Genomic DNA, 27,972 nt, shown 5'->3' with positions numbered 1-27,972 from the left:
CACACGTAGGGAACTCCTGACAGTCGTTCACTTCGTGCAGCAATTCCGACCCTACCTGTATGGTAGCAAATTAACGGTCCGCACTGACCACGCGGCCTTGCAGTATTCGCTCCGCATCGACCAGCCTTCGGGCCAGCTGGCCAGATGGATAGAGCGACTGCAGGAGTACAGGTACCAAGTAGTGCATCACAAAGGGACCAGACATGCCAACGCAGACGCATTGTCCCGACTGGCACCCCAGGGCCCTTGTGCATGCACCAAAGGCGGGGCACGCTGCAAGGAGGCGAGGCCGGAGGGGACGGTCATCGCTCCCGTACGCACGGCGGAGGGCGCAAAGGGTGAGGTCCAGCTGACCGACCACGACCTGGGGCTGACCTTGGACGATTGGAGACGGCTACAGCTGGAGGAAGCCCCACTGCGAACGCTACGCGCCTCAGCAGAGGCAGGGGGGGAGGAGTACATCGTATGGGAGGACCTCCTCATGCGATGGGACCCGACAGGGCGCCGGCGATGCCTGGTAGTTCCGGAGTCGCTGCGTCAACAATTGGTTATGGACGTACACGGCCGCCAGCTGCTGCACCTGGCGGGGCGGAAGACACTGTACACATTACAGGGGCGGTACTTTTGGCCAGGTATGACCGCTGACGTGCATCGATGGGTCGCTACCTGCGTCGAATGTGCACGGCGAAAGCCGCCACCCCGGGTAAGCCGGGCGCCCCTACAGCCCATCACGGTGACCAGGGTCAACGAATTGGTTGCGTTGGACATCCTGGGACCACTGCCGGTCACGCCACGGGGAAATAAATACCTGTTGGTCGGAGTCGAGTACTGCACGAGGTGGCCGATGGCGTGGGCCCTCCCGGACCAAACGGCACAGACCATCGCCGATGCCTTCGTGGGAGGCTATGTCCTTGATAAGGGGGCACCGGAGCGGTTGCTCATGGATCAGGGCAGGAATTTCTCCTCACAGCTATTGAAGGACGTCTGCTCTTTCCTGGGCACTAAAAAGGTCCGAACATCTCCGTATCATCCCCAGACCGATGGGATGGTAGAGCGGCTTAACCGCACCATAGTGGCCATGCTGTCCCAAGTGGTGGACGAAAACCAGTCCGACTGGGACCTCCACATTCCATCGGTCTTAGCGGCGTACAGGGTGGCCCCACACGCGGCGACGGGGTTCTCGCCGTTTTTCCTGATGTACGGACAGGATCCCGTTCTGCCTATTGAGGTGCAGCTGACGGACATTCCCGCAAGAGCCGACGCATGGCCGAAGGCACTAAAGACCTCCCTCATTTATTTGAGAGAGGCCCGCCAAGCAGCCGAGGCCGCATCGGCCACGAGCCAAGAGAGTAATATACGGATACGGGAGAGGACAGTGACAGCCAAGCCCTTTAAAGTCGGGGACCAGGCATGGCTACACTGTCCTCAGGGGCCGGTTGGCCTCTCACCAAAGCTGCACCGACCCTGGAAAGGGCCGGGCGAGGTCATTAAAGCACTCCGACCGCAGTGCGTCCAGGTCCAACTGGGTAAGCGATGATGGTTTGTACACCCCACCCGCCTTAAGCCATACATCTCTCTACCGTCATCTTCACCAACATCACCACCAACATCACTGCCAACATCATCATCATCCCTACCCAGGCCAAGGTCGCCGACCACCACGCGCTGACCGGCAGGGGGTTCGGTGCCCTGTGTTTCCTTGTCACCTACAGCACCCCATGTGAGGCCTGACGGAGCGGCGGCACGAGCGGGGGCCGGAGAGACAGCGGCGCCAGGCAAGGCGACACCGGCACCACCGAACCAGGGACCGCGACGAGAGGGCCTCCGAAGGAGGGGGCCGCCACGGTCATCTGCTGCCTGTGGATGTCCGGGCTGTTACGGGATGCTGGCTGGAGACATGGGCAGGCCGCGCAATTGATTTCGTTGTGTTATATTGCATTGTATGGTTGTGGGGGGGGGTAAGGGCTGTCGTCACTGTCAGTGGTGGGAGGCATGGGGAGACTTAAATGGTCCATGGGGGAGGCAGAACCGAGGACGGTTATTTTTTCTCCGGGGGGGGCGTTGATGTAGGGGTGTCAGGGGAAGGATTCCCACCAATAGGTGGGTTAGTGGGAGGGGTGATCGAGGAGATATAAGGAGAGAACGGGCGGGAAGGGGGGGGCCTTTGGCGGGAACGATATTGGGACGGCTGGGGACAGGTGTGGATAGAAGAAAAGGAATAAAGGACGAGACCCCTGCAATCTTGTGTCGGCTCCCCTTTACACAGATATCAAGGGCGAGGAATGTGGCAGTGACAAACACGCAACTGCTCTGCACACATTTTACTCCAAACCTAGTGGCACTAAGGCTTCCGATCCCAAACCAGAGCACGGCGAGGAGCAAGGTGAGACCGCCGCACTCACTTAGTCAATCACAACTAAATGCACAGAAGTCTGTGGGTAAGGCTTCAAAGGAAGATCTTGCTCAAAGAAATGCCTCGTCCGAGTGTATCCCAAAGGACATCCTGAAAGGGCAGTAAGGATGTATGCCATAATGGGCGACCAGAGCAACAAGTCTTTGGCAAGGTCAGCTAAGCGTATGTGGGAATTCCTTTCCTTACACGCTCAGAACATGCTCAGGACTGATAGAGACAGCGGGAAGAAGAGCGAGCAGCCTCATGGTGGAAACCATGGATAGCACTATGAAGCTAGCCCTTCCTACGGTGACAGAGTGCAATGAGATACCGGACGACATTAGTGAGATTCCCACGCCCGAAGTCGCACGTCACCACCCACACCTGAAACCCATAGCAGAGTTCATCCCGCCATTGGATCACGCGGCACAGATTTTACTTCTGCTTGGCAGGGACATGCTGAGAGTCCACAAGGTTCATGATCAACGCAACGGACCTCACGACGCTCCCTATGCCCAGAGACTCGACCTAGGATGGGTCATCGTAGGTGATGTTTGTCTCGATGGAACACACAAACCAGACCACATTAGCACATTCAGAACGAGTGTGCTCACGAATGGACACACGTCACTCTTCAAACCGTGCCCCAACCACTTCACACTGAAAGAGAAACTCGAAGAGAGAAGTCAAGGCTGTACCGTGCAGACTTACAAAGAAACCACCACGATCAACACAACTTCGCTTGTACATCCACCGTTTTCACTGGATTTTGTTCCTCCACGTTTCTCCAAGCCAGTCATGACTGACAGGAAGAAGACAAAGATGAAGCTGCTGCTCGTCGCTCTGCTGGTGGTCGTGGCAGTGGTTGCTGCGACCGTGGCCTCTCCGTTCCTAGACCCGGAGCTGTCGTCCGAGTGGGAATCCTGGAAGGAGTTCCACGGCAAGGCCCCACAACCGGAACATACCATCCCAAGGCTCGAGCTGTGTGGAGCTGTTCTAGCTACAGAAGTGGTGGAACTGATCTTAGACGAATTGAACATTAAACTGTACGCGGTCAAGTTCTACACAGACAGTAAGGTAGTACTAGGCTATATAAACAACCAAACCAGAAGGTTCTACACCTACATCAGCAACCGGGTGGAACGCATCAGGAGATCGACGCCGCCGGAGCAATGGAATTACGTACCAACTGACCAGAATCCAGCAGATCTCGCAACTAGGTCCGTCCCTGCATCTCTGCTGAAGCAAACCATCTGGCTGACGGGTCCAACGTTCCTCTTACGACGTGACGGTGGCCCATGTACTAACAAAGAGACGTATGGACTCGTAGAACCCGAGTCAGATAAGGAGATTCGTCCTCACGTGACAACTTTCGTAACAAATGTGCGACCAAGAAGTCCACTGAGTCCCCACTATTTTGAACATTTCTTGAAATGGACGACGCTCGTGCGAGCGATAGCACATCTAACACATATTGCAGACTGTTTTCATCGCCCGATAAGAGGCACCACTGGTAGCTGCAATGGATGGCATCACTGCACAGTGCCACGCACTGAAGATGAGCTTTCCATAGCAAGGAAATCAATATTCCACTGTGTGCAACGAGCAGCTTATGCAAGTGAGATCAATGCCATTAACCTTCCTAGGGTCAGCACCCTCAGGAAGTTAAACCCCAGGATTGCCAAAGACGGCTTGCTCAGGATAGGTGGTCGGCTAGGGAATGCAAAATTTGATGAAAATGAACGAAACCCCCTCATAATCCCAAGCCAGAGCCACATCGCAAATTTACTTGTGCGTTACTACTGTAGGGGTGTTAGAGAGAGTGCCCGTTATGCATGGCAGCTTATGGCAAACAAACACAGTGGGCGGGGCTACGTGAGTGCACGGGGAGGTGCTCTCTACGACGTCCGCGCCAGGTACCCCGGGGGGGCTGATTCGGAGTTATGATCCTCCGGGGATGTAGCGGAGGGCTCGGGGTTCTTGTTAAGCTAACCAGTGAAGACTGAAGACGTCTTAGCTAGAGCCCTGGACTCCCCTGGTTCGCCGTCCTTATCAGGGCCGAACAGGACCGAGCCAGCGGCGTGGTCCCGAGATCCAGAGCCGGTGCTCTTGTCAGCGCTGGTCTGGGACTCAGGGTACCGGGCCCGACTTACCAGTGTCGGGCCAGATAGCCTCCCCTAGCCCGTTAGAGGAGGACTAGGAGGCAGGCTAGGAAGTAGCTAGCGCGTGTATCCCCAGCTAGCCGGGTGAGGGGGCCGACACCCCCTCTAGTGTTGTATGCCACAACCGTGCTGTGTGAATAAACCCGTGTGCCTCCAACTCCGGCGTCCAAGAGTCGTGAACTCTATTTCACTACCACGAGAAGGTCAAGCACCAAGGTCGGCACTTCACAGAAGGAGCAATCCGATCTGCAGGGTTGTGGATCGTTGGAGCAAAGAGGTGCATCACCAGCACAATGCACAAGTGTATCAGGTGTCGCAAACTACGTGGAAAACAGGAAGAACAGAAAATGGCAGACCTCCCAGCCGATCGACTCAGTGTAGAACCTCCCTTCACCTCTGTAGGGATCGACGTTTTCGGACCATAGACAGTCATCTCCCGCCGCACCAGAGGAGGGCTCGCGAACAGCAAACGTTGGGCAGTGCTGTTCACCTGTATGAGTACACGAGCGGTGCACATCGAAGTCATCGAGCCCATGGACTCTGCAAGCTTTATAAATGCACTCCGGAGATTCTTCGCCATCAGAGGGCCAGCCAAGCAACTCCGTTCTGATTCTGGAACCAATTTCATTGGATCATGTAAAGAGCTTAAGATCAATACGGAGAATGTCGAAGATGATTCTATCCAGAAATACCTTAGTGACCAAGGCTGCACATGGATCTTCAATCCTCCTCACTCTTCGCATATGGGTGGAGCCTGGGAACGCATGATCGGGATTGCTCGACGCATTCTCGACTCCATGCTGTGTGATGTCGGGTCCACACGGCTCTCACACGAGGTCTTGACCACTCTCATGGCCGATGTCTCAGCCATAATTAATTCAAGACCCCTGATCCCCGTCTCAACCGACCCGGAGTCACCATTCATCTTGACTCCTGCTACACTTCTTATCCAGAAGACAGACGTGCTCACAGCACCCACCGAGGAGGTCAGCACTGCAGACCTCTACAGATGTCAATGGAGACAAGTGCAGAGCTTCGCCAACACGTTCTGGCATCGCTGGAAAAACGAGTACCTTGCGACACTCCAAGTGCGCAGCAAGTGGCAGTCGAACAGACCAGACATCCAAGAAGGTGACCTCGTCTTACTGAAGGACAACCAAGCTAAACGGAATGAGTGGCCAATTGGCCGCATCCTCAAGTCGATTCCCAGTGCCGATGGAAAGGTTTGAAAGGTCGAGGTTATGATTGCGAAGCAAGGTGTCGCAATAACTTTCGTCAAGCCCATAGTCGAGACAGTACTACTTCTCTCTCGCAAAGATATGGACAAAAAGTTGACCCATTGAAGTTGTTATACATTTGTTTATGAGATAGGAAATAAATGGTGGTATCTCCTAGATACCAGACGGGGAGTGTTCTGCCTCACGGCAGGGGTTTTGCCTCACGGGAGATGGGGGGGGGGGGCGTATGTACACAGGAATTTCCAGTTTTTGATGCTGAGTTTGGTCACGTGACCAGGAAGTTACGATTTGACAGTTTCAACCACGAGGCTGGAGGCAGCCATTACACAGAATTAAAGATGGCGGCACAAATCGCGTCCCAGTGAAGCCAGCTGTTATTGTCCATTGTGGGACTTTAAGAAGCATTGTCTGTAAGTTCGTTTATGTTCTTATAATACTGGGAATGCTGTTATAATGTTAGAATGACCGTTATAATGCTGTAAATGCCTTTATAATGCTGTTACATTGTTATGAAAAATACGAGGCCTAGTTAACAACGAAGCCTGCAACTTGCCTTATTGTGAATGTTACTTGTAATCGAATAAGTCGAGTCATACTTATACCCAAGTAACTATATTGCGATCCTGCGAGCAAGGATGATGAAATATCTCATCCACAATTTAGTGTTATGTGTAATACTGTACATTTGGGGTGCAGTGTGATAAATACACGATGTGCCTTTATGTAACACAGCAGCTTATGCTCTTGTATAGCTATTCAGTGGTAATGTAGGTGCCTGGTCTATCCAGGATCTATTGTTTAGAAACATGTTATCTAAGACAATGTTATGATGCTGTGGTGTTCATTCATTGTGTTGGTGTTTCCGGGTATTAACAGATGCCGTATCTGTGCTGTTTTTTTTACCAGTTTTACCTCGTTCAATTCAATAAATTACGTTTGGAGTCGGATGTTCACCCTGGCTCTGAGGGTTTATTGGACGCGAGGTTAACTACTCAGCTAGCGGTGCAACGCAGCGCACAGCGAGGCCGAGACAATAATACTTATTTAGCTGTACATTTAAATCTGCACTGTGCTTAAATCTATATATGGGTTCTGCTTGGTGTTTCTTTCTATATATACAACACCACATCGTTAGAATACAAATTCGTGTTTGAAAAATTTGAATGTGTGCGTGTTTGTTGAATTTCGTCTGCACCGTACGTATCCAACCATGCTAAAATGCTATTGAATACATTAATGACAAAAATATTACAATCGCGCATGAAGAGGAAAAAAGGTGGTCATATTTAACTGTATTACATTTTAAAATGGATTAGTCAATATTGATATATAGACAGAAATGCGTTGACAATGGTGAAGGTGTCACGCCTCTACTGGCAGAAGGACCTCCGCGAGAGTGAACTCTACTCTTTCACGTTGACTTGACGTGCGGATTGCTGGCAGATGAATGTAACTTCATCATCTTCATCAGCCATCATTATTTCACCACTGGATGAATACCTCTCTGCAAATCGTTGCCATTTCTCACGGTCCTGTGATGTAACGCATGAGTATGTAATGCAGTGCAAGTGGACTATATGTTTAACTTTTATACACCCTAAAATGTCCTCAAAATGGAACTCGTCTTTGTGCTTGCAATATACGTCTGTTGTAAATAAATGATTGTCGTACAATTTTAATAAATTTGTTCTTTAATTACAGATATCTAAACAAGTGAAACGTCACCTGCATAACAAGGAACAATGAATAAAAATAAAACCGTTTCTAGGGTATGGACATACGTTGCTCTTTTATTTATCATCGTGAGCATTATTCTGGCATCAGTTTTGATTCACCACCATGTAAATGCAAACTTTCCCAAGAAGTGCCCCAATAAATTTGTTCTAAATGGCATTAAACTGGATTATAAGGCAATAGAGATATTTTCCGACCTAACGCCAACAGAATTAACAACCGTCAAGGACTTCCTGGTGAGCCATAAGGAGCTCAATATTGTTGCCTCAGAAGCTACCGTGAACAGCAACTACATCTACATGATAGAGCTCTACAACCCAGACAAAAAGGAAGCTTTGCATTACTTGGACCATGGAAAAGCCAAGCCTACTCGAGTTGCTAAAGCAGTGGTTTTCCGCGGAGCCAACGTTCAACCGTCGGTCGCAGAATATCTGATAGGCCCGCTTCCGAATCCAACCTGGTACCGGCCACACAATCCATCAACGAGGAAACGCGTTATTAATTTTAGCTCTCGGCCAACGACAATCCCGGAATATAAGGCATTACATGGAGAATTTATGCCTAGAGTTTTTGAAAAAGTTAACCACATCCTCAAAGAAAGTTATGGTTATTGGTATACAAACTGTACTAAAAAGTGCATTAATGCAGGTGACATACCATTGAGAGGGCTTAAGTCTGGAGATAGGAGGTCTTGGGTCTTATTATTCAGACTTATGGAAGGGTATTTTTTGCAGCCATTAAACTTTGAAGTTTTGGTTAACCATGAAAGCTCAAACGTAGAAGAGTGGGCAGTGGAGAAAGTGTTTTACAACGGGCAGTATTTTAATAGTCTGGAAGAACTCATTAGCCAGTATGACAATGGACTCATTGATAAGGTCAAGCTAACCGGCACTGTTATAAATTCAGGATATGATCGTCGCGGAGCTTTCAGAGCAGACACGTCTCAGACGGGACCGCGGCAGTATGAGCCTGAGGGCCACCGCTACCGAGTTGACGGGAACTTTGTGCAGTATATGCCCTGGACGTTCGCTTTCAGAATCTCTTACATGGGGCTTCAGATATTTGACATCAAGTACAATGGTGAGAGAATTGTCTATGAGATGGGTCTCCAAGATGCAATCTCTTACTATTCTGGAAACACTCCCACCGGCACGCAAGAAAAAGCCATTGACTCAGGTTGGCACTTTGGTGCCAACAATTTTGAGCTTGTGAAGGGGATCGACTGCCCGCACACTGCCACGTACCTGGACACGTACCACTTTGTGGACTCGGAGAAGCCGCTGAAATACTCGAACTCCATCTGCATTTTCGAGTACAACTCTGGTGTGCCATTACGTCGACACTTTGACAGAGATTACCATCTTGGATTCACCTTCTATGGTGGCTTGGTCAACTATGTACTTGTGATAAGGAGCATCCATAATTTATACAACTATGATTATGTGATGGACTACATATTCTACCAGAATGGAGTCGTCGAGGCAAAGGTTCACCACATTCTTTTTCGGTGAAGGCCTCAAGTATGGCAACAGAATATCTGAACACGTCCTAGGCAAGGCAATCTTCACACTCATATGTTCAACTACAAACTGGATATGGATATAGCCGGTAAGTGTCTTTTATATATACAATAGTTCTATTAAACAATATTGTCAACTATTGGAGCAGTATGTGTTGTGTTAGAATGTGACTTAGATACTGCTGTCAGAACTTTAAATACATGAAAGAAAACAATGATGAACACTTGATCGATGATACACGACACAGTAATGCTGTGTCATTTATTTACACTCACAAGTAAATGTAACATCACGCCCGGTATTATACTGGAAGGTCTTTGCGTGATAACAAAATCCCCCGAGAAAGCAGCGTTCCAGACCGGATAGATTTCATTTACACCCAGTTTTCTGGCCGACCAGTTTATTTCTGCCCCTGCATCTTTCAGGCTGTGAGCTCGCATTCCGTAAAAGCCCCCTCCCTCTCTCTCTCTCCACCTGTGAAGTAGAAGTCTCCTGTGTCTGTTTTGTACTCCATGAACAACTATATAACTCATTATGACAAGCTTACGAAATATTGTTTTGTTCATGCATTGCTTTATTTTGTTCAAGTGAATGTGGTTTCTAAATATTTGCATTTCACGATGTTTTTATTGTCCACAGGCACAAGCAACAGCTTTAAGACTGTGAGCCTGCAGCTCGAAAACACGACCGTCATTTGGAGCCCAGAGCACGCTAAGGTCATGCCCCGCGTGAAGCACGACCTCAAGAAGACAGAGTTGGAGGCAGCCTTCAAGTTCGACGTCAGACTTCCATACCTGGTGTTCATGAACGAGAACGCCAGAAACAAGTGGGGCGCCCAGCGTGGTTATCGCGTGCAGCTCACGAGCCACGGAAACCCCCTGTTGCCAGAGGATTACGAAGAGGAGAAAGCTGCCACTTGGAGCAGGTATCTGTGTTTTATCTGCTGGGATTTCCCATGCAGATTTAGGGACCTCACGAATGTTTGGCTGGAATTCACCGAGATGGTGGGTTGAATAATGGGAAACTGCATCCCTACATAATAAAATAGCTTATTGTTTTGTAGTGAGCTGATAGTCACAGCCCAATTCAGGCGCCAAAGTGGCGAGATGTGAATTACATTGCCTGGTATGGAGTGCGTGGGTTCCAGCTCGACCCTGACGCCTGTATATTTAGAGTTTGCGCAATCTCCACGTGGTCACTTGGATTTTTCTCCGGGTACTCCAGTTTTTCCCCTCTACATTTAGAAACGTGTTTAAGAGTATTTGGCTGATATACATTTCCACATGATAAGCCCACTGCAATAAGTTATAATTTGTGGCCAGGTCGCTTCTGAAAAACAGCTATATTGCTCAGTGGGCCTCACCTGGTAAAATTAAAATAGTTTATAGTTTTCAATCAGGCAACCACCAATGACTACTCAAGACATCAAATCATACCAGATTATAAATACAAAACATTCTACTTGTCTGAACCGCAAACACGAGAGTTAAATACAAGTTACTAAAAATATAACACCTTTTGAAGTCTATAAGTTACAGAAAATGAAGGAAAATTGACATTTTCAGGATCATTCCACAATGGAAGCTCTGATGTTACAATTAACTCCAGAAATTATTTTTATTGCCTTTGTAAATCAACTATAGTAATATATATGGAACATAATTGATGATTTTATCAATTAAGCATGGCATATAACCTGCAAATAAATAGCTACTGTACATATAGGTGGAAGATGTCTTTATGTTTTATATTTACAATAATACATTTCATTAAAATGACCATTTCGATTTCATAATTAAAAATAACGTACAGAAGTTTGCAAGTCCACTGCTGGATGATGGCTTCCCCATTCCATGTTAAGCATATGAGTTAATGGACCATACTTCACCATACTGGTCAGTGTGGGTTAGTAAGAGGTGCCCAGCACCCAATCGGATATCACTCGCTATGGATGTTTGCCATGGCCGGAAATCAGATTTAGCTCGCTGAGTTTAGATTGCAGTGCACTAAACCACTGAGACACAACTCTGCAAAATCTTGATTAAGTCATTATTGTTGGTAGAATTATCACTTTTAATAAATAAATAAAATGTTGGATGTAGTAGTTAATAATTGATATACAACTAAACAATTCGAAACTAAGGGGTGGTCAGATGGCTCAAAGGTCAGAATGTTGACACAACAGATCTTGAATCCAAATCTAAGCAGTGATTAACCTGTGATTAAACCTAGTATGCAAGTGTCATGAGACATTGGTCTTAGACAATTAACCAATGACTGCACAACAACAACAAAAACATTTAAATTTTATTTTGCACTTCTTCTTTAAGTAACTTCCAGCCCTGAGAATTAAAATATCAATTTCACCATCAGTTGAAAATATCATCACAGAGTGTATGGGAAACTACGGCATATACTGTGCAAAGGGATAAAGAGGCCACTGGAACGATTTTTCATAAGTCATTTGAAAACTGTCGTTCTTTGACACAAGGATGCAATGATCTGTGAGATTTCTGAATGGATTATTTCTGTCATAATGTAAGTGGCAAAAGTGGAACGTTTGGGGGGGGGGGGGTAAGGGGGGGTAAGGGGGGATGAAGACGATCAAAACATATCATAACTACACCACCACTCTGAATGATACTACTGTTTATCTCAACCACTATAATATAATTTACAATTATATAATTGCTGTAAAACATCTTGGAATAAGGCACTATATACATCTACATAAGATAAATATTTCATTTAATCTCATTTGTGTGTTATTCAAACATTGTTAAATTATACATACACTGTATAACACCAACATTTATCAGCTTGATGTATATTATAAGTTCTAATTCCAAAAAAACTGGCACTATTTGAACACATATGTATAATCAACAATAGGGACATTAAAAGTGTGTTGTTTGGAAAGATGGAAAGGAACTAGAAATAGAGGAAGGCCTCACAGAGAATGGCTTGACGACGATGTGATGCCGCCGCCACGAAGCCGTTCTGCAGGCGCCCAAACCCCCGACTTCGCCACCACCAAGCAACGGAGCCAACCCCGCGTCCCCCTCACCTCACCTCACACGAACACACCCGCACGCATTCCCCCCCCCCCCATAGAGCTCCGAGGGGAGGTCACCTGGCCGACCGGTTTTTATCCGAGAAACCCTTACCGGGGTTAACTCTCACGGTTTCCGGCGATCAGGGAATTGGACGACCTCCCCCGTGCTACGTTGCGCCGCGGCGCTGCGACCAGCCGTAATATGGTGTGGTCGCGGCATGGGGCATTCGGCCACCGCGGTTGAGGTGCATTTTCCCCCCACACACACCCCCACGGGTCGACGGGGCAAGCAGGGGAGGGACGGGACAGCACGAATAGCGGGACCGCAGGAGCTGTTGCGCATAGTCATGGAGGGTTGGGATAATTACGCTTGAGCGCGCAGGCACCATTGTTAGGGGAGTTAAAGGATAAGGCTATTAGTATAAATAATTGGGAGAGGGGAGGCGCGCGAGGAGCCATGCACAGCTTCCCACGACGGGCCTTTGTGATGGACACCGCCGCATGAACCTCGATGATGGGGGCCTGCGTGAGAAAAGGATTGATTGGAATTTGCGCCGTGCAGGTCGCTCATTGATTAGCGGAACAAAGGCACCGCGGAGCTGCCTGGCCCGGGCGAGGGGGGCGCGTGCCATTGTTTGGAGTTCACGCCGCGCGGACAAAGGATTAATTAGCATAGCGAAGGCGCACGGTGCTTGGGAAGGGGTAGGGGTCCGGGAATCAGGATAAATGGGAAGCGCAAAGGGGAAATCGGAGGGTTCTCTCCAGGCCAGCGGACCCGCAGCAGCTCCAGCCAGCGACCCGGACGTCCGTGCGACGTGTCGAGGTGCGCTGTTAGCACCGGGAGCAGCGAACCACCGCGGGCACCAAACAGTGAGTGGGGAGGTGAAGTAGGGTAGCGTAAGCCGATAAATAGGGAATAGGTACAGGTTTGGGTGGAATAGGCCAGCCTCGTCGACTCACTGAGTCAACATCAATTCGCAGGTAGCATATAATAAATCATTAATAGCGAAGCGTGGTCTCGCGTGATCTTGTTGAGCAGTGTGTCGCGTGGGGAGCTGCGTGTGTGTGCGTGCGACCACCCCGTGTGCGATACAGGTGCGCGATCATAACGCGAGTAGAGTTGGAGTGCGCGGAGCGGTGTGTGTGTGTGGGCGTGCGTACGTTCGCTCCGTGTGGGTTGCAGGCGCGCGATTAGGACAGGGAGGTATCGTAGTAGGGAGGGGCAGAATACTACTCGGTAATTAGCCATGCCGGCTACGCGGACCCGCGGGGGAGGGGAATCCTCGGGCGATGGTTCCCACGCCACGGGTGAGGAACCTAGCAGCGGGGGGGCGATTGATGATGCTAGCCCGGCCGTTAGCATTATCGAGGGAGGGATCTCGGGGGCTAGCGACCCTCACATATTGGTGTCAGAAGCGGGACGATCCCCCGCACCCCCAAGGGAAAGAGGCCCCCCAACCCAGATTAAAATCAAATGCACATTTACGGGCAAAGGAATTCCATCATGGAAATCGTTTGCCCGCAGCATCAGAGGGGCTAAAAAAGTTAATGGGTGGTCAGATGAGGAGGCGTTGCAGCAGTTAGAGTTACATTTAGATGGGCGGGCTGCTGACTTTGTGGAAGCTTTGCCCGCAAGCGCACAAAATCAGTGGGAAAAATTAATGTGCGAACTCGAACGGCGCTTCGGCGCCTATGACGAGGAGGATGCGCAGGCGGCCTTAGAGGCACGCCGTCGTCAACCCGGCGAGGATCTGCGAGATTACACCGAGGATGTACGCATGTTGACCCAGCTCGCGTACCCAGAGTACGAGGCCAAAATAATTGAGGGCCTCGCCGCCGGTAAAATCCAACGATATTTGGCACACACCCCGTGGTGGCAGCCAAATGTAGACGGTGCACGCCTCTCCTTTAACACCCTCGTCGAGCGCGCGCGAAAATGCGAGAAACTCTCAGGTGAGCGCGCGCAGCCTCGAGGGAGGGGACGAGAGTGCGCCGTGGCGAGCCTACTCTCCGACGAGGAGGAAGAGATCGCCATCGCAGTAAGGGGACGGGCAAGGGAGCCCCAGAGACCCAGCGAGACCACCCCAGGGTGGGTAGCCGGGTTACAGACCGGCATGGGAGATATTGCTGGCCGGGTAGACCAAATGGACGGTAAGATAACCCATGTAGGTGAGAGGGTAACCCACGTAGGTGAGAATATGACCAAACTGCAAACCTCCGTTGAGACCATCCGATCCGAAATGGGGGACCTAGACTCCACGGTAGGAGGGCTAACTGGAAGGATAGCCCGACTAGAAGCAGAGTATGAGCAGCAGCGCACTGGGGGAGGAGGGAGTGGGCAGAGAGCCCACTACGGAGCCGCCACCCCTCCCCGGGCGTGTTATGTGTGCGATCGGCGAGGGCATCTCAGGAGGGACTGTCCGCAGGTCGCCCGAGCTAGACAAGAGCTAAGGTCAAACACTAAGGCCCCCCTAGAGAGGGGACCACCGGGGGGTCAAATCGACGTAGCCCCGACACAAACAAGCTGTGAGAATAATGGCGAGCGAGTGATCTCCACACAGGTTCCAGCAACAATGCCAACGGAAACGGTGACTCCTGACGACTGGCTGCGGGAGCTGGTGGCGGGGATCACGGGGGCCACGTCGCTGGTGGAAGGGGAGGTAAACGGAGTGCGTACCCGAATTCTGCTGGACACGGGGGCGGTGGCCTCGCTCGTGAGCGCAGCGCACTGCAGCGCGATCGGGGTCGACGTGCGTCACCTGCAGGCCCCGGACCGCGCGCTGCACACGGCGAGCGGAGCCGGAATGGGGCTGCTGGGGAGAGCCACCCTAGAGGTCCGCATAGGCAGTCAGGTGTGCACCCAGGAGTTCTACGTGTCGAGTGCGTTGTGTCACGAGTGTATCGCAGGTACCGACCTCTTAGAACGGCTGGGACTCAACGTGCAACCCCGCCAGCGATGCGCCACCATGGAGAGCAACGGCGAGCGGATACCGTTCCTGGGACGAGAACCAACGCGCCCCCGCTTCGCACCTGTGGCCGCTATCCTGGCGACGGCAGTCACCATCGGCCCGCTCACCGAGATGCTGGTGCCGGTGGCAACATCCCCCACCGACCCCGCGCTCCGACCATCAGGAGAGGTAATGCTAACTCCTCACCCGGAGTTGGCAAAACGGTATGGGGTCGTGGGATCCGCCACGTTGGTAAACGCAGATGGGGACCGATTGTTTATGCGGATGTTTAACCCCCACAGTACCCCAGCGACACTGCGGCGGCGCACCCCGATAGCCACCGTACACCCCCTGCACGCACGCCACTCTAACGACTCGGTGTTCGCACTCTGGGCTGAGGACCCCGGGCGTCCTGAGGGTGACCAGGACCTGGCCTGGCGAGTCGGCCCGACTCCCCGAGCCGAGGTCGTTCCCCTGCTCGACGCGTTACATGTACCATGGGCGGATTTACCTAAGGGAGAGGCCGATCGGCTGCGCGAGTTACTGCGGGAGTATGCCGACGTATTCAGTGAACACGACTCGGACGTGGGTCGGACCGATCTTGTTAAGCACCAAATTGACACCGGTGCAGCCCGACCCATCAAACTCCCTGCGTACCGAGTGGGCGCACCCGAACGCGCCCAAATCAAAGAGGCAGTTGGGGACATGCTTCGCGATAACATAATTCAGCCCTCGGCGAGCCCCTGGTCAGCCCCAGTGGTACTAGTGACGAAAAAGGATGGGTCAACCCGGTTCTGCGTCGATTACCGTAAACTAAATGCAGTCACGCTCGGCGATGCCTTCCCCATACCCCGCATCGACGACACCTTCGACAGCCTCGCTGGAGCGCGATATTTTTCCACCCTCGATCTCGCGTCCGGGTACTGGCAGGTGGAGATGGCGGAGGAGGATCGGCCGAAAACCGCATTCACCACCCCGATGGGGCTATTCGAGTTTCGAGTACTCCCGTTCGGACTCACCAATGCGCCCGCGACGTTCCAGCGGCTGATGGAGTTGGTGATGCGGGGCTTGCAATGGGAACAGTGCCTGATTTACTTGGACGATGTGATAGTGTTCAGTAGATCTTTGTCTGAGCATTGGTCCAGGCTTCGAGAGGTGTTCCAGCGACTGCGAGCGGCTCATCTCAAGCTCAAGCCACGTAAGTGTTACATCGCACAACGCGAGGTGGGGTACCTCGGGCATCGCGTCAGCGAGGCAGGTGTGCACACCGATCCGGAGAAGGTACGCGCCGTAGTGGAGTGGCCACGGCCAAGGAATCTGACGGAGATCAGATCATTTTTGGGGCTCGCCACCTATTATCGCCGATTTGTAAAGGGATTCAGCGAGATTGCACGCCCCCTCACCCAACTCACCTCCCCTAAGCACCCCTACCAGTGGACGGGGGCCTGCCAGACGGCCTTCACCACTCTCAAAGACCACCTCACCCACGCCCCCACCCTCGCTTTCCCCGATTTTACCACCGATTTTATTTTGGACACCGACGCCTGCAGCAGCGGGCTGGGCGCGGTGTTGTCACAGGTACAGGATGGGACGGAACGAGTCATCGCGTACGCCAGCCGTACCTTGAGTGGGGCCGAGCTGAACTATTGCGTGACCCGCCAAGAGTTGTACGCCGTGATTTTCGCATGTAAGCAGTTCCGGCCGTATTTGTACGGCAGGAAATGTCGCGTACGCACTGACCATTATGCTCTGCAGTTCCTTCTTACATTCAAGGAGCCGCGGGGGCAGATGGCCCGGTGGTTGGCGCAGTTGCAGGAGTACAACCTGCAAATCGAGTATCGGGCTGGCCGGACGCATGCAAACGCGGACGCCTTGTCGAGGCGACCCACGGTGGACACCGAGACAAGGGCGGAGGAGGCCTGCCCGTGCTTCACGGGGGGACGCTGCCGGCAGGCAACGGACCCCCGAGCGGCCGCGGCCACTGACCCCCCCCCCAGCGAGAGAGAGTGCAGTGTGCGCCACAGAGACCCTCGCAGGTGGCACCGATGATCCCGTCGACCGCACGGCAAGCGCGGGACCCGCGGCTCGGGACCCGATCGGACGGATCCAGGAGGACGTCGGCTGCACCTTCCCGGGCCTGAACGACGAGCAGCTGAGACAGACCCAGCAGCGAGATCCGGATCTGGCGGCAGTGGAGGCGGCACTGCGGGAGGAAAAGAGCGCCCTACCAGGACCCTGGAGCGGTTTGTATGCCCGGTTGTGTGTGCAGAACGGAGTGGTACGGGAGTTAACCGAGGCCGGCCAGCCGGGGTGCATCTGTGTTCCTGCCCAGGTGCGACCCCAGCTGCTTCGGCTGGTGCATGACCACCCACTCGGGGGCCACGATGGGGAACGACGCACTCGAGAGACCCTGCGTCGCCAGTATCTCTGGCCCAAATTGGCACAAGACGTGGCGGCCTGGGTACAGGGCTGCCGCGCCTGTCAGCAGTGCGGGCCGAAACCGGCACGATACCAGGTACCCCTAAGGCCGTTCCGCGTCAGCCGCACGAATCAGCTGGTCGGGATTGACCTACAGGGGCCATTCCCGCGATCCCATCGAGGCAACCGATATATCCTTGTCGCAGTAGAGTATTTCACCCGCTACCCCGTGGCAGTGGCCATCCCTGATAAAACGGCCTTGGTGGTGGCCCGGGCATTCGTGGAACACTACGTACTTAAGCACGGGATCCCAGAACGAGTCCTCACCGACCAGGGTAGCGAGTTCGAGGCCGAGTTGTTCCAGGCACTGTGCCGAGAGTTCGGAATCCAGAAGGACCGAACCACAGCGTACCACCCCCAAGCGAACGGTATGGTGGAGCGCATGAATCAGACCCTAGCGGGGAAACTCAAACGTATGGCGGCCGCAAATCAACGGGATTGGGACGAACACCTCCCCTACGCCCTTTTCGCCTACGCCACCACCGTACACACGTCGACGGGACAAACCCCGTTTTTAATGATGTTCGGCCGTGAGTCTCGTTTACCCGCAGATCTGCTATTCGGCGTCCCTTCCCCCCAGCCGGAGGAGGGAAGCCGCCCCGTGGAACACCTGTTGGAGACCCTGCGAGAAGCCCGAGGCCGAGCATACCCGCAAGGGGAAGCCGCGCATCGGCGGCAGGAACAGGGCACCCGACCCCGCATGGAACCCCCCTTATTCCTGACAGGTGCTAAGGTGTGGCTACACACCCCTCGCGTCGGGGCCGGGCAGGTGGGGAAACTGACGACCTACTGGCGGGGACCCTGGACCGTGGTGCGGCAGATATCCCCCTGGACGGTACTAATCTATGGCGGGGAGAGGGATCGAGAGACGGTGGTCAACGTCCGCCGCTTAAAACCGTGGAAAGCGGCCCCGGCGAGAGAGGACCCCGTCACCCGAAGGCCCCGAAATCCCGGAGTACCCGCACCCCTCGTGTTGGGGAGCCTCGCACACTACATGGGCCCCGCCGGGCCCCCGAGACGCCCCGATCCAGTCCGGAGAAGACGCGGACGACGGCCACTAAACCCTTCCGCTGCTGAGTTTGTGCCCCAGCCCACAGGTGCCGGAGGACGGGGAGAGCCGCTGGAGTGGAGGAGGAGACCGCCGCAGGAGCTACAGAGGACGGAACCACCCGCCCCGAGGCCAGCCACCAGGTCCGGACGGATCCCCCGGACCCCGCAACGTTTCCTCGTGGGCGCGGCCCAAGCGAGGTGCTCCAGTCAACCCGGGACGAGGACTGGCACCTCGGGGGGCTATGTGATGCCGCCGCCACGAAGCCGTTCTGCAGGCGCCCAAACCCCCGACTTCGCCACCACCAAGCAACGGAGCCAACCCCGCGTCCCCCTCACCTCACCTCACACGAACACACCCGCACGCATTCCCCCCCCCCCCCATAGAGCTCCGAGGGGAGGTCACCTGGCCGACCGGTTTTTATCCGAGAAACCCTTACCGGGGTTAACTCTCACGGTTTCCGGCGATCAGGGAATTGGACGACCTCCCCCGTGCTACGTTGCGCCGCGGCGCTGCGACCAGCCGTAATATGGTGTGGTCGCGGCATGGGGCATTCGGCCACCGCGGTTGAGGTGCATTTTCCCCCCACACACACCCCCACGGGTCGACGGGGCAAGCAGGGGAGGGACGGGACAGCACGAATAGCGGGACCGCAGGAGCTGTTGCGCATAGTCATGGAGGGTTGGGATAATTACGCTTGAGCGCGCAGGCACCATTGTTAGGGGAGTTAAAGGATAAGGCTATTAGTATAAATAATTGGGAGAGGGGAGGCGCGCGAGGAGCCATGCACAGCTTCCCACGACGGGCCTTTGTGATGGACACCGCCGCATGAACCTCGATGATGGGGGCCTGCGTGAGAAAAGGATTGATTGGAATTTGCGCCGTGCAGGTCGCTCATTGATTAGCGGAACAAAGGCACCGCGGAGCTGCCTGGCCCGGGCGAGGGGGGCGCGTGCCATTGTTTGGAGTTCACGCCGCGCGGACAAAGGATTAATTAGCATAGCGAAGGCGCACGGTGCTTGGGAAGGGGTAGGGGTCCGGGAATCAGGATAAATGGGAAGCGCAAAGGGGAAATCGGAGGGTTCTCTCCAGGCCAGCGGACCCGCAGCAGCTCCAGCCAGCGACCCGGACGTCCGTGCGACGTGTCGAGGTGCGCTGTTAGCACCGGGAGCAGCGAACCACCGCGGGCACCAAACAGTGAGTGGGGAGGTGAAGTAGGGTAGCGTAAGCCGATAAATAGGGAATAGGTACAGGTTTGGGTGGAATAGGCCAGCCTCGTCGACTCACTGAGTCAACATCAATTCGCAGGTAGCATATAATAAATCATTAATAGCGAAGCGTGGTCTCGCGTGATCTTGTTGAGCAGTGTGTCGCGTGGGGAGCTGCGTGTGTGTGCGTGCGACCACCCCGTGTGCGATACAGGTGCGCGATCATAACGCGAGTAGAGTTGGAGTGCGCGGAGCGGTGTGTGTGTGTGGGCGTGCGTACGTTCGCTCCGTGTGGGTTGCAGGCGCGCGATTAGGACAGGGAGGTATCGTAGTAGGGAGGGGCAGAATACTACTCGGTAATTAGCCATGCCGGCTACGCGGACCCGCGGGGGAGGGGAATCCTCGGGCGATGGTTCCCACGCCACGGGTGAGGAACCTAGCAGCGGGGGGGCGATTGATGATGCTAGCCCGGCCGTTAGCATTATCGAGGGAGGGATCTCGGGGGCTAGCGACCCTCACAACGACATAAGACATGAGTGCCAAAAAGATGTGAACTGAGCATATTGGTACAAGACAGAGAAAAGTGGAAACGAATAACTAAATGGGCTATCTGGCCATGGATCGTGATGGTGATGAATTCCACATAACCATTTAATGTCTCCCTTCTACCCAAGGTACCAGGTGGCAGTGACGAAACTCAAAGAGACTGAGCGACACAGCTCCAGCATCTATCAGCAGAACGACCCTTGGGACCCAGCGGTCTATTTCCAGGATTTCCTTAAAGACGATGAAAACATCGTGAATGAGTTCTTTGTTTCTTTCGGTTAAGTCACGTCTAAAGATAAAATAATAAATTAAAATAATAGTATATTACGACGTTTCGATTGCAACACAAGCAATCATCATCAGGCATAAAAGAAATAGCAACAAAAATCTAACTAGAAAACTATAGACAGACATACAAGCAGACAGACATCACAACGGCACACAGAGAGAGGACACATATCGGCACAAAGAGAGGGGTCGTTTCTGTGACGGTCCCTTAAATATAGAGAGGGGGGGGCGGGGACGGAGAGAGGGAGGGGGCAGAGAAAATTAGCATATCAATGAGTGTACGGCAACGTACTGCTGCTGCAAGTAAGATGACGACGTGGCACGGGCACGCAAGCTTGAAAATTAGGAGAAAGGCACACGAAAATTAAATAACCTAGCAAAATATCGAAATGTGATGTAATACAACACAGAGAGTCGGTTAACACACAATTAACGCATAGCCTGGTTGATTACGTATTTCAAAGATTGCTAAGTTAGAATTTTAAGTGTGAAAATTCCAAAGGGAGGACACAGGCAGAGAGAACACATAGCCAGAGAGAGAAAAGGATAAGCTTAAAACTTCCCCGTAGAAGTGGTTCAATCTTTAAGATTGAACCACTTCTACGGGGAAGTTTTTTATCTTTAAGATTGAACCACTTCTACGGGGAAGTTTTAAGCTTATCCTTTTCTTTCTCTGGCTATGTGTTCTCTCTGCCTGTGTCCTCCCTTTGGAATTTTCACACTTAAAATTCTAACTTAGCAATCTTTGAAATACGTAATCAACCAGGCTATGCGTTAATTGTGTGTTAACCAACTCGCTGTGTTGTATTACATCACATTTCGATATTTTGCTAGGTTATTTAATTTTCGTGTGCCTTTCTCCTAATTTTCAAGCTTGCGTGCCCGTGCCACGTCGTCATCTTACTTGCAGCAGCAGTACGTTGCCGTACACTCATTGATATGCTAATTTTCTCTGCCCCCTCCCTCTCTCCGTCCCCGCCCCCCCCTCTCTATATTTAAGGGACCGTCACAGAAACGACCCCTCTCTTTGTGCCGATATGTGTCCTCTCTCTGTGTGCCGTTGTGATGTCTGTCTGCTTGTATGTCTGTCTATAGTTTTCTAGTTAGATTTTTGTTGCTATTTCTTTTATGCCTGATGATGATTGCTTGTGTTGCAATCGAAACGTCGTAATATACTATTATTTTAATTTATTATTTTATCTTTAGACGTGACTTAACCGAAAGAAACAAAGAATAATTCCTGCAGTCACGAAAGCTCCAAAATTAAGATCGTGAATGAGGTGGCTTACAAATATGTCAACACGTGTTTCGTGTTCTTGGATATTTTTGAATTAGCTCACTGAAAAATGCATTCACTGTTCATTTTATGTGAAAAAGTGTTGTTATATAAAGGAGACTATATTCATATAGAATGCCAAAAATGCACTTTATACATGGGGATGAAACTTTGTTAATGAGAAAAAGAAAATAAACTCTTGGCCATGCTACTTTCCTGCATTGCACCAGAAGGGTAGTTCAAAAACTGCACTGATGATGCACTAACTTGTAGCAAGGAGTTGAGATGTGGGGAGAGATATTTTCTTAAAGAAAACATTCTTAATAAGGCAAGCAGATTTCAACTGCAACATCAAAATGTTTTGTTCATGTAATAAGTCAACGTGATTTGTCAAGGTGATTTCTTACTCAAATGAACACTGAGGTAGTGTTTATCTCCCGTTTAAAACTTTGAGCCAGTAGTGAAAAATACACATTTATTTGACAGGGGCGATTGTATCCATGGGACAACCCCTGCCGACTTCCCCATAAAGTGGTCCTTATTTTAGCCCACCCAAGAGGGATAATGGACTGAGTCGACCGCCAACCACGATTTCAATAAGCAATCTTCCCATTGAGCCGTATGCACTACCGCTGAGCCACCTGGCTGGTTCATATTCGCTTTCCTTGATGTAAGAACAATCGAGGCTTCACAAGTGCTAACGCCATCGCCTGTGGTCGTGCTGCTGGGCAGGACCTGGTGGCCTGGGTAACGGTGGGCTTCGTGCACATCCCCCACTCGGAGGACGTCCCCAACACGGCCACCGCCTGCAATGGCGTGGGCTTCTTCTTCCGGCCGTTTAACTTCTACGACGAGGACCCATCGGTGGCCTCGCGGGACGTCGTGATCCTGCGACCTGGGTCCCACAGCTCTGGAAAGCCTGTCGTGTCCTGGTGGACGGAGCAGAGCCCCACTGAGCCCAGCGTGTGCCTGCCCGACATTCAGCCACTAGCTTACAACGGCACACGCACTCCTGTGTAAGTGAACCGCACACAGTACTGTTGAGATAGCTGTGATGTCATGTTAAATCAATTGTATTCTTGCATTTATTCAACACGTTATGAATAATATATGGTGAAAAAAAAAATATGAAATAGTATGCAGGTTCATCGAAAAGTCTCTGTGCAGTGGGCGCAAATATTAACCAGAGCCTGGATGAAATGAGAATGGAAATTACCCACGTGCAAGAGACATATACAGACAAAATAATGTACCGTAGTCATTTGTTTTCAAACATGTTAGGACATGTTCGGTAGTGTTTGGATGTAGATTGTTCCCAATTAAATTAATTACTGTGGATTGTAAAGCCAGTTCTTTTGTACAGATACTCTCTGACACCTTGTGTATATGTGGGTATTAAGCAAAAATGAATACAATTCTGCACATAACTTCGTTCCATTCCACAGACGTTGCACAATCACTGAAAACCTCTTTATTTTTTGGCATAGCATTTGTATTTCGAATCACCAGTCAATAATCTCAGTGTGTTGAGATTCCATTAATGGTGCTCCAGCCCAGGGAGCCTAGCAAGGGATGCAGGCAAGGTAAGGTGCCTGGCCTGCTTGGCCTATGAAGAGGTTTGCCACCTGTCCAGGTTTGACCGAGACAGATCAGGAATTGGAATCTGTGTTCAGGTTGAAAGACATTGTTTGTCCCTAGATCTGGTGGTATTATGCTGAACTTGATTACAGTGTAATGCTCCATTTTGGTAAACCTAAGCTGACAGAACTATGTCTGGGTTTGATCGATGGACAAGGAGGCAACACTACCAGTGAAAAACACAACTAGGCATGTTAGAAAAGTAATTAAGCAAAAATAAACAAATATATTCGCGAAATATTTGAGGTGCTTTTTAATTTATTTAACTTCATAAAGATTAATAAATTGTATTATCAAGCATCTCGCCATCATAATTCTAAATTTTAGTCATGTTTGAATATCTCCATGATGACCACATGACTCCATCCAGCCAATCAGAGCACATTATCCCTATAACATCTGCACATTTTGAAAGCTGATTAAACATTGTTGAGTGTTGCCAGAGTGAAACTTTTCTTTTTGTTGCACCTTGTCACGGAGTAACAGGGGCAGCAACGTTGCCTTTTAACAATGTCATTAATCGCTGGATCAAAGCGATTGAATAGGCATTATCAAGATATTAATTTTCTCTATGGAAGCTTTCAAGTCCCATGCTGATACTGACAAATCGCACACATATCTAGACGTGTAAATGTTAATGTTGAATATTAATAGCACATCGACATTGCTGTATCCCCAAGTTTGAAATTAAGTTGGCAAGCTTCCCCTTCAGCTCACCTCCAACTTGAGAAATTTTCATGGATACTAACCAATCGCTCCTCTTCTTGGTGGCCTGTCACATTATCTCGAGAAACTTTAAGAGCTCCATTTCATTTATATTTGTGTATAACACTATATACTGTACAGTACATGAACAGCCCTTTTCAATTTTGCTGCTGAAAGAGGGCCTGCTCACATTGCGAGTCGTCGTGGTTATATACTTTATCACGCTGGTCAGTACCAGATGGTGAAGGTGTGGGACCACAGAAGTACAGTGCAACAATGGATCCTTTGGCATTGTCCTCTGCTGCCCATCATGCAGCCTATAAACCATGGGAAATAAAAAATTGTATTACTAAAACTATTTTCTGACAGGAAGTGGAACAAATACAGTAAATGTATATCTCAACCATAATGTTTAGGAGCAGAAAGCTATCTTCTCATCTTCTGTATTCTTGAAAACGGTTATGTTAGGTAAAGGGTGATTAGATGTAGGGTGGTGGCTCTGTATGTGGCCTGAAGTCCATCACTGGAAGCGAGGGTTGGTGGATCGAACAAATGTTGTGAAAATCCCTTCTAGTGGGCGTCGAGGTGCCATACACTGGCTTTCCAGGTGAATACAGTACAGCAAGTGGACTAATCGACATCTGTTTCCATCTGTATGGAAATAGAGTATTGCCCCCCTCTGGGCATTTTTTGGGGTGCTTCGGTTTCCTCCCACATTATAAACGCTCGTTATTTGGGCTGACTGCCGATATTGGGAAATTGTTGACACCGGACCACTGTCCGGTTGCATCTCAGTTATCTGTGATTCTTCAGAGATTGGGCGATGCATTTTGCATACGGCTACGCTATGTAAAACTGAACACATGCGCATATCGTAGTTACAATAGTGGTGAAATGTACTTTATCACACCATGTTTTGTCGCCCTCTGTATAGTTTCGGACACGAATAAAGATTAACAATGTGTAGCACCCACTAACCTGTGTATCCTTTCACTCGGAATTGGGTTTGGCAGTTCTCCAGCTCCGCCGCAGTTCTGGTAGCTTAGCCGCTCCAGGCTGGCTCCATATCTGAGAGAAAAACTCATGGGAATGCCCATAGGCTAACGTGGAGACATAGAGAAGGCCCAATGGCTAACATTGAGAAACAGATTGCCATAGGCTGACCATGGAGAATACGGAATGCCCATAGAAGTGGCTGCCTTTGGCTCAATTTTTAGTTGGGAGGTCCTGGGGTAGTCGGGGCAGGGTTTGGGAGCTGGGGGTCGCTTTACTGAGGCAGGATAATTCTAGATTTGAAGTTTTCGTGACTGCAAGGATTCATACTCTTTGTTTTTAAATCCTTTATATTAAGTTCACTTGCTTGCTTGCTTGCGTGCTTGCTTGCTTGCTTAGGACCGTGCAAATCTTTCGGTCGTTTTTTAACCCACTTCCCGTGATCCAATCGAGCTGACATTTTGCACACAGACTCGTTGTGCTTGACAATTAATTTTCATGAAAAATAATTTCCAAAATTTTACACTGTTTAGGGAATTTTTTTTAAATTTTTAATTACCAATTGCTTAATGCTGCCAGACAATCATCTGACCCATAGGTGGCAGCGATCTCAAGCCAGAGGACGAGAGGACTCTAGCCGCCACGCATATAAAGGATTTATAGTGAAAGACTTTGTTTTTACGGGTTAATTTTTATTTTCGGTAAAGTCAAGTAGGTAAAAAATTAAAATAAATTAAATCACGACGTTTCCGGCGCAGCACCAGCGTCCTTCTTCAGGTGGGGACAACTTAGCGAAAGCACACAGCTTAAGTGTGTCTCAGAGGTGGCTGTGACGAGTAATTATATAGTCGCGGCGGGATGGGGGGATGGGGGGAGGGGGCATGGTGAGTGTGGGGGCGGCGGGGTGTGGGCTGGGAGGTAGCGTTGTGTACCCCGAGCAACGAAATCACGACGAAACGTGATTTAATTTATTATTTTTTTTACCTACGTGACTTTACCGAAAATACCAAAGAGTATGAGGCAGGATAAATTACACTCGAGAGATGCGGTTGCCACAAAGCCATACGCTGCATTGCCAGGACCTGGACGCACCATGGCCAGTGCTGCCCCCTAGGGCCGGAGGCTGCATCGTCACCATCCTTGATCATGCTCGATTATGATGTGTCCAGGTGACACCCCAATACATGAGCGTAAGAATGTATGAATCCATGCATAGTTACAACCCAACAAGAGCAGTGTTATATTATACTCTTTGGTTCTTTTGGTAAAGTCACGTAGATATGAAATAAATTAAATCACGACGTTTCGATTGCAACACAAGCAATCATTATACCTACGTGACTTTACCGAATGAACCAAAGAGTATGGAACCCTGCAGTCACGAAAACTTCAAATCTAGAGTGTCATATTATTTTATCCAAGTTGGTAATGATAATATTTGGCAAGTATTTTTTTTTCAGTTATCAATGACTATGAGTGGATATAAATCATCAAGAATGACGATTGCTGCAACTTCTGCCCACCAAAAAGCAAAGCCTCATTGACTATGATGTCGATTAAATTAATTCGTATGAAACACGACTACGATAAATTAGTAACATTATTCGAGACAGCAGTACACTGAGTAAGACCAAACATGGCAGTTGGTTATATAGATTAAAATATTATCTGATAATATTGGGCAGGAATAAATTGCATGCCCCTCACACCGGTTTATGTGACTGCTTTAGTTACATCGACCTGGAGAACGACTACATAATCTCTATATCCTGAGACTTGACTAAAATTCACAGGTTCTCATCGACTCGGCTAAGACTAACTATAGTAAATAAATACAAATTATGACTAAATTAACATCGGACAGGAATTGGCTACAGAATAGCACCACCAACCACTTACCTGAACATGGTAACACTGATTTTAACAATAAAGATGGACACACACATGTCTTCTCAAAGTTAAGCCGAAGTAGAGAAATAACAATGGCTTTGACTGACAATTCTATTCACCATAGCGCCATCTAGTGTTGCCTCTACGACATTTTATAAATGAGATAATTCAGTACAATACAAAGTTTTAGATTTGCAATTTCAGTGTTTTGTATTTCCCCCACAGCAATTATATAGTATTTACACCACTGTTTAAATACTTGATTAATAAAAATCAAAAGACTGCTTTTGACTGCGATTGAAAATTTCAAGCAATGTCTTCACAGGCTTAATTTTGAAATATTTAAACATGAACCAAAACTAATATTGACTTAATTAAAACAGCAGATACTATTTAGATTGTAGGCATACATTCGATTTTAATTAGATACTCAAATGGCTTTGCATATGAATAAACATTAACACTGTATGCTTTTTCTAATTCAGGTATATTGCGCATCAAAAATAAAATAACTTACACATTTATTTGTACTCGGTTGATTTAAGAATATCTCCAAGGTCCAGTACACTTTTGTTTTTATTTGTTCATGATTTTGAAACGTATTGTCTAATTTACAGGATAAAGTTAGGATCGTTATATATTAAAAACATCATGCAAAGGTATTAATTATGCAATGCTTTGAATGTGAGTTTGTATTCTAAAGTATGCATTTGGCTGTATGGAAGGTAACGGGCAGGTGTCAGTGCAAAACACGTTGACATATTTGCAAACTCTGTTGTTATTTTGTTCGTTTCGCCTCAAGGTTACTGGACACCCCTGGATCAATTTGGCCGGTTTGCAATAGAGTTAGTCA

The 27,972-nt window shown here is 49.9% G+C and overlaps 1 pseudogene across 1 annotated transcript; it reads left to right on the top strand.

The window, feature by feature from the left end:
* Window positions 1-2,187: 2,187 nt before the first annotated feature.
* On the top strand, window positions 2,188-26,017 carry LOC144729141 (diamine oxidase [copper-containing]-like; annotated as a pseudogene). The gene is made up of 4 exons (XR_013587636.1): window positions 2,188-9,134; window positions 9,686-9,971; window positions 20,458-20,596; window positions 22,626-26,017. The product of XR_013587636.1 is annotated as a diamine oxidase [copper-containing]-like (transcript).
* Window positions 26,018-27,972: the final 1,955 nt, after the last annotated feature.

Source organism: Lampetra planeri, chromosome 2, assembly GCF_965212315.1.
Source record: "Lampetra planeri chromosome 2, kcLamPlan1.2.h2, whole genome shotgun sequence".
In the NCBI taxonomy this organism is placed as follows: domain Eukaryota; kingdom Metazoa; phylum Chordata; class Hyperoartia; order Petromyzontiformes; family Petromyzontidae; genus Lampetra; species Lampetra planeri.
The sequence above is the reverse complement of the archived record's forward strand: the minus strand, read 5'-3'. Positions and strand labels throughout refer to the sequence as shown.